We start from the raw sequence: 13006 nt of genomic DNA on the forward strand, positions 1-13006 counted from the left end.
TATTTGGGTCGTCTTAATGTTTATTTGGGTCGTCTTAATGTTTATTTGGGTCGTCTTAAGGTTTCTTTGGGTCGTCTTAATGTTTATTTGGGTCGTCTTAATGCTTATTTGGGTCGTCTTAATGCTTATTTGGGTCGTCTTAATTCTTATTTGGGTCGTCTTAATGCCTATTTGGGTCGTCTTAATGCCTATTTGGGTCGTCTTAATGCTTATTTGGGTCGTCTTAATGCTTATTTGGGTCGTCTTAATGCTTATTTGGGTCGTCTTAATGCTTATTTGGGTCGTCTTAATGCTTATTTGGGTCGTCTTAATCACTATTTGGGTCGTCTTTATATTTAAGAGAAATTCCTCTCTTGTTTGGAGTGAGAGATGAAAGCTGAGAACACAGAACACTTCTGAGCACAGAAGCACAGAAGCACAGAAGCACAGAAGCACAGAAGCACAGAAGCATGTCTAAATACACTGAGACTCACACAACACGGGGTTCACATTCACGCAATCTTACGCGTGTATTGACACACACGCACACGCAAACATGCATGAACTCGCATGCACAAGCCTACACACGCGCCGACTCATGTACACAGACACACACACACACAAGCGCGGGCTCACATGTGGGCACTACCTGGTAGCTGAGTGGACAACGCGCGTGACTCGTAATCCTGTGGCCCTGGTTCGATTCCCGGCGCCGGCAGAGAAAATGGCCGGAGTTTCTCTCACCCTGATGATCCTGTTGCCTATCAGTAATTAAGTACCTGGGAGTTAGACAGCTGTTACGGGCTGCTTCCTGTGTCTGTGTGTGTGTGAAAAAAATAGTTAGTAGTTAGTAACAGTTGATTGATTGATAGTTGAGAGGCGGGCCGACAGAGCAGAGCTCAACTCCCGCAAGCACAACTAGGTGAATACATGTACAGATTTATATGGACAGACTCCACACAAACATGTATCGGGGATATCCACATGGAGACTGGGAAAGGTTGAATGAATTGACCAACTGGTGGCTCCAAGAGTTCAACCCTAGCAAGTGCAATGTAATGCAATTAGCTACCTGAAGGTCTGGTATCAGAACAAACAAAATTTCCCTTAGCGTAAACATCATGTCTCTTGAAGCATATAAATTGGATTACGTTATGATTCTGAAACCAAGATGACAGCTGAACTATGCAGCGCTGGCTTACTGTCCCCATCGAAACCACAAGAGAAGGTCATTTTCAGGTAAATTTAGGTAAACGTTTAAGCCGTGCTACGGATCGAACTCGGAATTAATGCTGTTCCTAATTAATATGAATGACCTGCAAGAGGTCGTGAATTCATTCACTATCATGTATGCAGATGAAGCAAAATTGACGAGGAATGTAAATACGGAGGAGGAGTGCAGAGAAATACAGAAGAACCCAGACTAACCTACAAGTCTCCGTGGCGCAGTGGTAAGACACTCGCCTGATGGCGTTCCGCGAGCGCTTTGTCACGGGTTCGTATCCTGGCCGGGGAGGATTTACTGGGCGCAAATGCTTAACTGTAGCCTCTGTTTAACTCAACAGTAAAAAAAAAGTGCAAGCAGACAAATTGTTAATTGAGATCAACCTTAACAACTGTAAGGTAATACAAATTTGAAAGTGAGATGTGAGACAAGAAGGATTCTTTATCATAACAAGAAGGGAAAAATCAGGAATCAAGAGATAAGAAGATCTGTGAGAGGATAATTCCAACACCAGCAGCTTAACCAGGTAAGTTTAGCAACATACAGCAAATGTTGTTTAAGATTCGCTACTTGGAACAAATTCCGAGTATCGGACTCTAAAACAACAACATAAAAGTCTAAAGGCTTCTGTAAGTACAAAATGTTTCATAATAAATACTCTCATCATTTTTTCCTTTGTGCTGCATTTTATATGAATATAATATTGTTATTATTTAGCGAGAATTCTGGCCATGTGTCTAGTCATATCTTCCAACAACGTTGATGAAGAATAAATGTGTTTATCCTATTATTGTGCCATTTTCTTTGATGATGAATAACTACAGAAAATATCGTTTGGCTAACTTGTGTATAATGAATGTTCAGAATTAAAGACAGTTTACTTTACCTTCATTGGCAATGGCTTTCACTTTCGAAGTGAAGAAACGTGTATATTAGCCTATGAAAGTAGATTCACTTTCCATTCAGAATCGCTTCCCATTGTCGGCGACAGGTCACCTGATCAAAGATCACATGAGCCTATGGCTGACAATCTCCAGGATGCAGTTCACAACTGTTGCCTTACTCCCAGGTATATATGGCCACTGCTTGGTGACCAGAGGCATAAGGTGTAAGAAAATCTGGCAAAACGTATTATCTTTCTCTGAAATCCTGGAATTGAACCGAGAACTCTTGCCAGATACAGGTAGTGTTTGCACCAGCTTTTTGGTTAACAGCAGGAAAGGGCATGATTGATCAAATCCAGGTAGAAGAGAAGCAAGGGATCTGGCTACAGTTGGTTCCTTTCTCGACTCACAATCGTGTCTGGGTACAAGTGACAGGATGAACAACCCAGCGGGTTTTCTTCCTGTTGGGGAGTGTTCTTCTTTTTCTTCCTGTTGGAGGGCGGGCGGGGTGGTGTGGGTGACAGGATGAGCTACAGGCTGTGGGGGGGATGGGTTAGTTACCCCTGGCAGGGCTTGACTGTGGGCCTCGGCGGCGTCTGGTCTTAGTAGAACCAAACTCTAGGACCTGCTGTGGGTGGTGGTCCATAATGAAGAGAGATTTGGGGAATGTCGTCACTGTGGGTGATTGTGGGTAACTGTGAGTGACTGTCGGTGGCTGTGGATGACTGTGGATGGGTGTATGTGGCTGTGGGTGATTGTGTATGACTGTGGCTGACAGCGGGTAACTCTGTCAAGCAGACAGACACAGGAATATTTGAACACAGATGCAAACTGATAATTTGCATCCATATCTCTGCTTAATTGAAATAGTAAATAGATATGTAACTAGGGAACATAAAGCCAGAGCAGTCAGGTAGACAGGACATAGAAACCGAGAGAGACAGACCCGACAGAAGAAGCGACACAGGGCAGAGACAAACAGACTAATTACCGCCGAACAGCTAATTAGGTCACATGTGCCCAGTTGCTCAGGTAACAAGCCACAAAGCCACCTGAAGTGTCTCTCGCCACCTGATAGGGAGTTATTGACTCTCTGTCTGTCTGTCTGTCTGTCTGTCTGTCTGTCTGTCTGTCTGTCTGCTTTCATCTGTACATATTTCCGTCCTCGTCTTTATTTTCTCTCCTTTTATGTGTCTGTGGATCTATGTCACTCTTTCCTACTATCTATCTCTTTGTTTATAAATATATATGTTTCTGTATATATATATATATATATATATATATATATATATATATATATATATATATATATATATATATATATATATATATATATATATACACATCTCCTTCTTTGCATCGATGTACATCTGCCTCTGTATCTCTCGCTGTCTCTATCAATTCGTCTCTTTCTCCGTGTCTGTATGTATGTATGTGTCTCTTCTATGTGTCTACCGCTATGTGCCTGCATGGACCTTGGTTTCGGGGCCTGTATGACTGCGTGTAGCATTGTCTTTATGTATGAGTATCTCTCTGTCCTTTATTCTCTCTGTGTTTCTTTCACTAATACACATTTTACCAAAGAATGTATCACTATTGAGAGAGAGAGAGAGAGAGAGAGAGAGAGAGAGAGAGAGAGAGAGAGAGAGAGAGAGAGAGAGAGAGAGAGAGAGAGAGAGAGAGAGAGAGAGAGGCTTGCTTAATTGGGTATGTTCAGATGTGAAAGGTGAGGGAGGGGGACGGTGGTGGGGGGGAGAAGGAATAAAGGAAGGGAGAAATGAGAGGGAGGGATAGGTATTGGAGAGAAGAGGAGAGAAATAAAGGGAGAGAACGAAAGGAGGAGGAGGACATGTGTGCTCGGAAGAGAGAGAGAGAGAGAGAGAGAGAGAGAGAGAGAGAGAGAGAGAGAGAGAGAGAGAGAGAGAGAGAGAGAGAGAGAGAGAGAGAGAGTGTAAAGGGAGATCATTTGATTGTGATTGTGTTTCTGCCTCCTCCACTCCTCATATCACTCCCTTGCCAGTCTTTCCTCCCCCAGCTATACTTTCCTACCTTGCTGTCCCCTTCCCTCTTTCTGTTCTTACCCTGTTCTTCTTACCTTGTTCTTATCTTCCTTGTTTTTCCTTGCTCTCTTACTGTTATTTCCTCCCTTGTTCTTACCTAGCTTCGAGATTTGATCTTCATTAATGTTCTTTCCCTCCCTTACTGTTATTTTCTTCTTCTTTACTATTCTTCCCTACTTTGCTGTTCTTCCTTACATTGCTGTTCTTTCCATCCTTGCTATGCTTTCCTCTCTTGTTGTTCTCGCCTCCCTAGTTCTTCTTATCCTAGTCCAACCTCTGCACCAATCAGGGCCTCCATAGTCCAACCTCTGCACCAATCAGGGCCTCCATAGTCCAACCTCTGCACCAATCAGGGCCTCCATAGTCCAACCTCTGCACCAATCTGGGGTCTTCTTAGTCCTAGTTCTAGAGACGTGGACACTACACCATGCTCACAGACGGGAACACTACGCCATGCTCACAGACGGGGACACTACGCCATGCTCACAGACGGGGACACAACACCATGCTCACAGACGGGAACACTACACCATGCTCACAGACGGGAACACTACGCCATGCTCACAGACGGGGACACTACACCATGCTCACAGACGGGGACACTACACCATGCTCACAGACGGGAACACTACACCATGCTCACAGACGGGAACACTACGCCATGCTCACAGACGGGGACACTACACCATGCTCACAGACGGGGACACTACACCATGCTCACAGACGGGAACACTACACCATGCTCACAGACGGGAACACTACACCATGCTCACAGACGGGAACACTACGCCATGCTCACAGACGGGGACACTACACCATGCTCACAGACGGGGACACTACACCATGCTCACAGACGGGAACACTACACCATGCTCACAGACGGGAACACTACGCCATGCTCACAGACGGGAACACTACACCATTCTCACAGACGGGGACACTACACCATGCTCACAGACGGGAACACTACGCCATGCTCACAGACGGGGACACTACATCATGCTCACAGACGGGAACACTTCACCATGCTCACAGACGGGGACACTACACCATGCTCACAGACGGAGACACTACGCCATGCTCACAAACGGGGACACTACGCCATGCTCACAGACGGGGACACTACGCCATGCTCACAGACGGGGACACTACGCCATGCTCACAGACGGGGACACTACACCATGCTCACAGACGGGAACACTACGCCATGCTCACAGACGGGGACACTACACCATGCTCACAGACGGGGACACTACACCATGCTCACAGACGGGAACACTACGCCATGCTCACAGACGGGGACACTACATCATGCTCACAGACGGGAACACTTCACCATGCTCACAGACGGGGACACTACACCATGCTCACAGACGGGGACACTACACCATGCTCACAGACGGAGACACTACGCCATGCTCACAAACGGGGACACTACGCCATGCTCACAGACGGGGACACTACGCCATGCTCACAGACGGGGACACTACACCATGCTCACAGACGGGGACACTACACCATGCTCACAGACGGGAACACTACGCCATGCTCACAGACGGGGACACTACGCCATGCTCACAGACGGGAACACTACGCCTTGCTCACAGACGGGGACACTACGCCATGCTCACAGACGGGGACACTACGCCATGCTCACAGACGGGGACACTACACCATGCTCACAGACGGGAACACTACGCCATGCTCACAGACGGGGACACTACACCATGCTCACAGACGGGAACACTACGCCATGCTCACAGACGGGAACACTACGCCATGCTCACAGACGGGGAACACTACACCATGCTCACAGACGGGAACACTACACCATGCTCACAGACGGGAACACTACACCATGCTCACAGACGGGGACACTACGCCATGCTCACAGACGGGGACACTACGCCATGCTCACAGACGGGAACACTACGCCATGCTCACAGACGGGAACACTACACCATGCTCACAGACGGGGACACTACGCCATGCTCACAGACGGGGACACTACGCCATGCTCACAGACGGGGACACTACGCCATGCTCACAGACGGGGACACTACGCCATGCTCACAGACGGGTTTTCATGCTCGCAGACGTCAAATGGAGAGCGGAATGCACTCATATATATATTTTTTGCTATTCCATGACGTCACGTAGTATCATTTTCTATTGCATTCTGCACCGAACATATGCAGTACAAACCTCTGATCAATGGGTCAAAAAACATTTGCAAAGTTTCAGTTTTTTTTTACTAATATATATACATATTTCTCCTCTACAATAATACACTTCAAAAATGAAAAGACAGAAGAAGTGACATATCAACACTATCTTGAGGTTATCTTGAGATGATTTCGGGGCTTTTTTTTAGTGTCCCCGCGGCCCGGTCCTCGACCAGGCCTCCACCCCCAGGAAGCAGCCCGTGACAGCTGACTAACACCCAGGTACCTATTTTACTGCTAGGTAACAGGGGCATAGGGTGAAAGAAACTCTGCCCATTGTTTCTCGCCGGCGCCTGGGATCGAACCCAGGACCACAGGATCACAAGTCCCGCGTGCTGTCCGCTCGGCCGACCGGCTCCCCAAATTAATCAAATAACAAATGAAAACAAGTAATAAATAAATAAAAATCAAGATAAATAACAAACTAAAAAAAAAATAAAATTAAATATTGTCAACAAATGTATAAAAAATACGAAATACGAATAAAAAAAAACTGAATTTGAACGAGGACACATACACTAGCCAACACTCCAAGCCTAACAACCGGAGGTATCCATTAACCGGATGAAGAACACGTACAGTACATCCCCCCCAAAAAAAAAGGGGGGTGGGGGATTGGGGGGGGGGGGGGGGGGTGGGGAGGGTGAAAATTGAAATGAAAAACAAAATCGTGAATAAATAGCGAATAAAAGCCTAAAATATTGTATAAAAATGCACTTTAAAGCCGGTGCAGTTGCCATCCTGCGTCAGAGCACATGATGTTTATTTCCCAATGGGTTTGTGGTGGGGTAGAAACATTTTAACTCGAGCGTTCAGCTATACAGTCTTGGGAGCCCCGATGACACTGTGTATTTTCCCCACATGTGGAGCTGGAGCTCATTGTTAAGTGGATATAGGCAGTGCTTCAGCTCCTGGGCCACTATCTGAGCGTGTGTGTACTCACACACACACATGTAGTGAGTGTGTGTGTGTACTCACCTTGCTTCTCTGCCTGGTATGTCCCCCTTAGACGCAAGAGTCGTCGTCATCATGGGGGCTATTTGCTAATGTTTCCCCAGCCGGCAGTGAATGAGGCTGGGAGTGATGATCGGGGAGAAACCTGCTTTGTGTTGCTGATCTCCTGAATGAACTTTGTGTAATTAGGTTCTTCTCCGTTGCTAGCAAGTAACCAAGTTGTGAACCAAGAAGTCTTTGGTTTTCTACCTCTCTCTCTCTCTCTCTCTCTCTCTCTCTCTCTCTCTCTCTCTCTCTCTCTCTCTCTCTCTCTCTCTCTCTCTCTCTCTCTCTCTCCTAGTTCCTCTCCCCGTGTCCCCACTGTCCTAGCCTCTCTCCTTTAACCCCACCATTCTTGTCCCTCGCTTCTAGCCCCTTGTTCTAACCCCTATCTCTTAACCTCATTTGTATAGTCCTCTCTTCTAGCCCCACTACCCGAGCTTCTTTCTCCTAGCCCCACTATTCAAACTCCGCTCTCCTAGCCCACCCCTCTCTAACCCCATTATCTTAGATTTTTCCTAGGCAAAATATCTCAGCCCCTCTCCTAGCCCCACTGTCTTAGACCCCCCTCTCCTAGCCCCAATATCTCAGCCCCCCTCCTAGTCCCACTCTTCTCCTCCCCCCCCCTTGACTCCACACTCAGGAACCCAACTACTAAACGCGTGTTTATGTCTGTAATGACTGCGAATAAACTGAAAGGGTTCGGAAACGCCGTAGTCTCACTTGTGTGACAATGCCGGGAGCAGGTTCGTACCCTGCTATAACCCGCTCTGGTAGTATATACACATGTCGACCCCCCCCCTCTCCCTTCATGACCTTCCCCACAGGCCCTCGCGGCCCTGATCACGCTGGCTGTGATGGCTTCATTTTATGCTGTAGGATCTATGTGAAGGAGCAGTCATATATATATATATATATATATATATATATATATATATATATATATATATATATATATATATATATATATATATATATATATATATATATATATGTCTAGCAAAATGATTTAAGAAGAACATAAAAATAATGGTAACTGCAGAGGGCCTATTGGCCTATACGAGGCAGCTCCTATTTATAACCACCCCAATCCCCACTCAAATACATGTCCAACCCACGTTTGAAACAATCAATGGACCTCACCTTGATTGGAACTTCAGAAAGAGTCCAACTTTTAGAATATTAGAATTTCCTCAACTAACTCATTCAATCTACACAAAAAACACAGCAAATTTGCTCGAAAAAACACCATATATCCAAATTAGTCTGAACTCCCCCTCTCTCTCCCTCTCCCCCTTTCCCTCCTTTACAGAAGCGAATTTACTCCATCCAACACCTTGAAAACCGGGTTCCTAATTAACTCGGAGCTCTAAACCGGTCTTTAATTACGATCGTGACTCCAGCGCCTCGCATTTCTTACGACTCTTTGTCCGGTGATTTAAGGAGAGCAGGATGTCTGTGGTTAAGCTTCTGTCATAGTGTGGCTGGTGGGAATATGTGGCGAGTCTGGGGAATTTACTTCCTGCCGGAGCTTAAGAATGGGCGGGAGAAGCCGTCTCTCACTGGTAACGAAGTATGCTGATAACCTGCCGGAGACCAGAGGGGAAAATCAGAGGAAAAGGCGGGGATTCAACGCGGATGGAGAAGTGTGTGTGTGTGAGAGAGTCTTAGTGAGAGAGAGAGAGAGAGAGAGAGAGAGAGAGAGAGAGAGAGAGAGAGAGAGAGAGAGAGAGAGAGAGAGAGAGAGAGAGAGAGAGAGAGAGAGAGAGAGAGATTAATAGAGCCAGAGGAAATGGTAAGGAGAGTGAATGAGAGTAAGAATTCGCGAGGAAGAGTACAAGTGAGAGTGAAATTAATAAAGTGGGAAGAATACTAAGCAGAATAATAGTAAGCGTGTGGAAGAGAGCAAGAAAAAACGAGTATGAATGATAGAGTGAGAGTGAGTGAGAGCGAGAATGAGAGCAAGAGTGAGAGTGAAACAATAATACCAGAAAGTATAACCTTCCTGGCCACTCTCATCAAGCTAAAGTGAGACGTAATTCTCTTTTATGCATGATGGCTGACAGAACAATGTTTGCAATAATATATATATATATATATATATATATATATATATATATATATATATATATATATATATATATATATATATATATATATATATATATATAAAGTTAAAAGTATTTCAAAGAATTTCAAAGTATTTGTAAGTATTTCTCAACAGTTACAGTGTATAAAGAACAGTGGAGGGCCGTCTAGCTGTTCCTAAAGTGCATCTAACACCAGTGTCAATCAACATAAATTTAGCGTAATAGTCACTAAGAAACTCAATAAAAACGAAAATTGATCCTCCAGAATTTTCTTTGTTCTGTTCAACCTTGTTTATGGCTAAAACAGCATCTTCAGTTGTTGTGGTAAGATTCATTTTATTAAATATATATAAAGCCATTTAGATACTGGATCGATAGCATAGTAGTAAATATCAACAGATCAGTAAACATTCACTCACTTGTTCGACTTCACTCACTGACAGACACTAGCAGACACACAAGGACTCACAGACACGCAAACACTCACTCACAGACACAAACACTCGCAGATACACAAACATTCATAGATACAAAGACTCGCAGACATACACACTTACACACACTGCAAATAGAGTGGTAGACGGTTGGAACAAGTTAAGTGAGAAGGTGGTGGAGGCCAAGACCGTCAGTAGTTTCAAAGCGTTATATGACAAAGAGTGCTGGGAAGACGGGACACCACGAGCGTAGCTCTCATCCTGTAACTACACTTAGGTAATTACACAAACATTCACAGACACACAAGCACATAACATTGCATTTACATCATCCTTTAATAACTGTGCAGCCATTGCGCTAAATACACACTATTAAACAAAGTATATAAGTATATCTTCACTGACCTTCCTAACGAACTAGACACCTCTGACTTTCAATTTGCATACGAAACTGTTTACACTAAAACGATCTGCAGTTTGTTGGCGGCGGAAACTATTCAGTACTATAAGTCACAAAGTAGCGGTGTTCTTCCCTTGTAATTTAATGCTTTCTAAGCACCAAACTTTTCATAGAAATGATAAGAATGTCCTGTAATTATTGTAATAGTTGACCATATACATTTTTGTCGGGAATGGAGAGTAACTGTTGCAGACGATGAGTCACAATAACGTGGCGGAAATATATTGACCAAACTACACACTAGAAAGTGAAGGGACGACGACGTTTCGTTCCGTCCTGGACCATTCTGGACCGTCCTGGACAATCGACTTGAGAATGGTCCAGGACGGACCGAAATGTTGTCGTCCCTTCACTTTCTAGTGAGTGGTTTGGTCAACAGAGGAACTGTTGTATAGAGTAATGTCGTTTTTCAGAATTCCTCCTAAAAATAGGGTCAAACATGATGGGGGTTTTAATCCCCCAATTATTTGCTGTTTATCTTGATCCACTGACATAAGAACTTAAGAATTAAGGTAACTGTAGAAGGCCCATTGACACATACGTGGCAACTCCTATTTACATCCACCCAAAATCCTTCATATATATGTCCAACCTACGCTTGAAACAATCAAGTGATCTCACGTCTTCTACGTTACTCATTAATCTGTTCCACACATCAACAACCTTGTTTACAAACCAGTATTTACCCACGTCTTTCGTACATCTAAACCTATCCAATTTATATCCATTGTTTTCCTAAATCTAAACTTCCCTAATTTATATCCTTTGCTTAAAGAGTTGTGTCAGTAGCTCCGGATGTAGAATAGATTGTATTGAGGCTATTTTGTTTTGCCAGCGCTGATGACTTAATTCCAGTAGCTCCAACTAAAGATGTTAGGTAAAGTTATATATATTATATATATATATATATATATATATATATATATATATATATATATATATATATATATATATATATATATATATATATATATACATGTGAAAGACAGTACTGTAGACAACCTCACGTTCCGTCTGGGCAAATATCTTCTTGTAACTTTTTATACCAATAGTTTTGTTATGTATCTATCTTTAACGTGTTCACACCTCTCATATCGCACCTGTTTTCGCGATAATACGTCACAAAACACACGCCTTAACACACCCGCCCTGTTGATAACACCTGCCTTAACACACCCACCCTGTTGATAACACCTGCCTTAACACACCCACCCTGTTGATGACACCTGCCTTAACACACCCGCCCTGTTGATGACACCTGCCTTAACACACCCATCCTGTTGATGACACCTGCCTTAACACACCCACCCTGTTGATAACACCTGCCTTAACACACGCCCTGTTGATAACACCTGCCTTAACACACCCACCCTGTTGATAAAACCTGCCTTAACACACCCACCCTGTTGATAACACCTGCCTTAACACACCCACCCTGTTGATGACACCTGCCTTAACACACCCGCCCTGTTGATGACACCTGCCTTAACACACCCGCCCTGTTGATGACACCTGCCTTAACACACCCATCCTGTTGATGACACCTGCCTTAACACACCCACCCTGTTGATAACACCTGCCTTAACACACGCCCTGTTGATGACACCTGCCTTAACACACACGCCCTGTTGATGACACCTGCCTTAACACACCCATCCTGTTGATGACACCTGCCTTAACACACCCATCCTGTTGATGACACCTGCCTTAACACACCCACCCTGTTGATAACACCTGCCTTAACACACGCCCTGTTGATGACACCTGCCTTAACACACACGCCCTGTTGATGACACCTGCCTTAACACACCCATCCTGTTGATGACACCTGCCTTAACACACCCGCCCTGTTGATGACACCTGCCTTAACACACACGCCCTGTTGATGACACCTGCCTTAACACACCCATCCTGTTGATGACACCTGCCTTAACACACCCACCCTGTTGATAACACCTGCCTTAACACACGCCCTGTTGATGACACCTGCCTTAACACACACGCCCTGTTGATGACACCTGCCTTAACACACCCATCCTGTTGATGACACCTGCCTTAACACACCCGCCCTGTTGATGACACCTGCCTTAACACACACGCCCTGTTGATGACACCTGCCTTAACACACCCGCCCTGTTGATGACACCTGCCTTAACACACCCACCCTGTTGATAACACCTGCCTTAACGCACTCAACACTTTCACTGCACCTGTCTTAACAATGCAAGGGAACACTCCTTCGTGTTTATTTTCCTCCACGAATCAAAATGTATAAATCCAAGTTATATACAAAATTAACCTTGTACATCACGTTTTTGGTTGAGTAAAATGAAGGTTCTTTCATGTTAATGAATTCTAATTGTTATAAGGGAGAAAGAGAGAGAGAGAGAGAGAGAGAGAGAGAGAGAGAGAGAGAGAGAGAGAGAGAGAGAGAGAGAGAGAGAGAGAGAGAGAGAGAGAGAGAGAGAGTCGAACGTTTCTTCGGATAAACAGAAATATACAGTTTACTAGAGCTCGACGTTAAATATATGACAAGCTGAATCACCAACTCAGCCAATAAGCGCTCGAGGATTAAGGCAAAGGGAAATTACACTGTAGGAACTCCGCCAATAGGAGCTCAGTGAAAGCGGAATAGGATGTTACGTCACTCAGAATC

Source organism: Procambarus clarkii, chromosome 2, assembly GCF_040958095.1.
Source record: "Procambarus clarkii isolate CNS0578487 chromosome 2, FALCON_Pclarkii_2.0, whole genome shotgun sequence".
In the NCBI taxonomy this organism is placed as follows: Eukaryota; Metazoa; Arthropoda; class Malacostraca; order Decapoda; family Cambaridae; genus Procambarus; species Procambarus clarkii.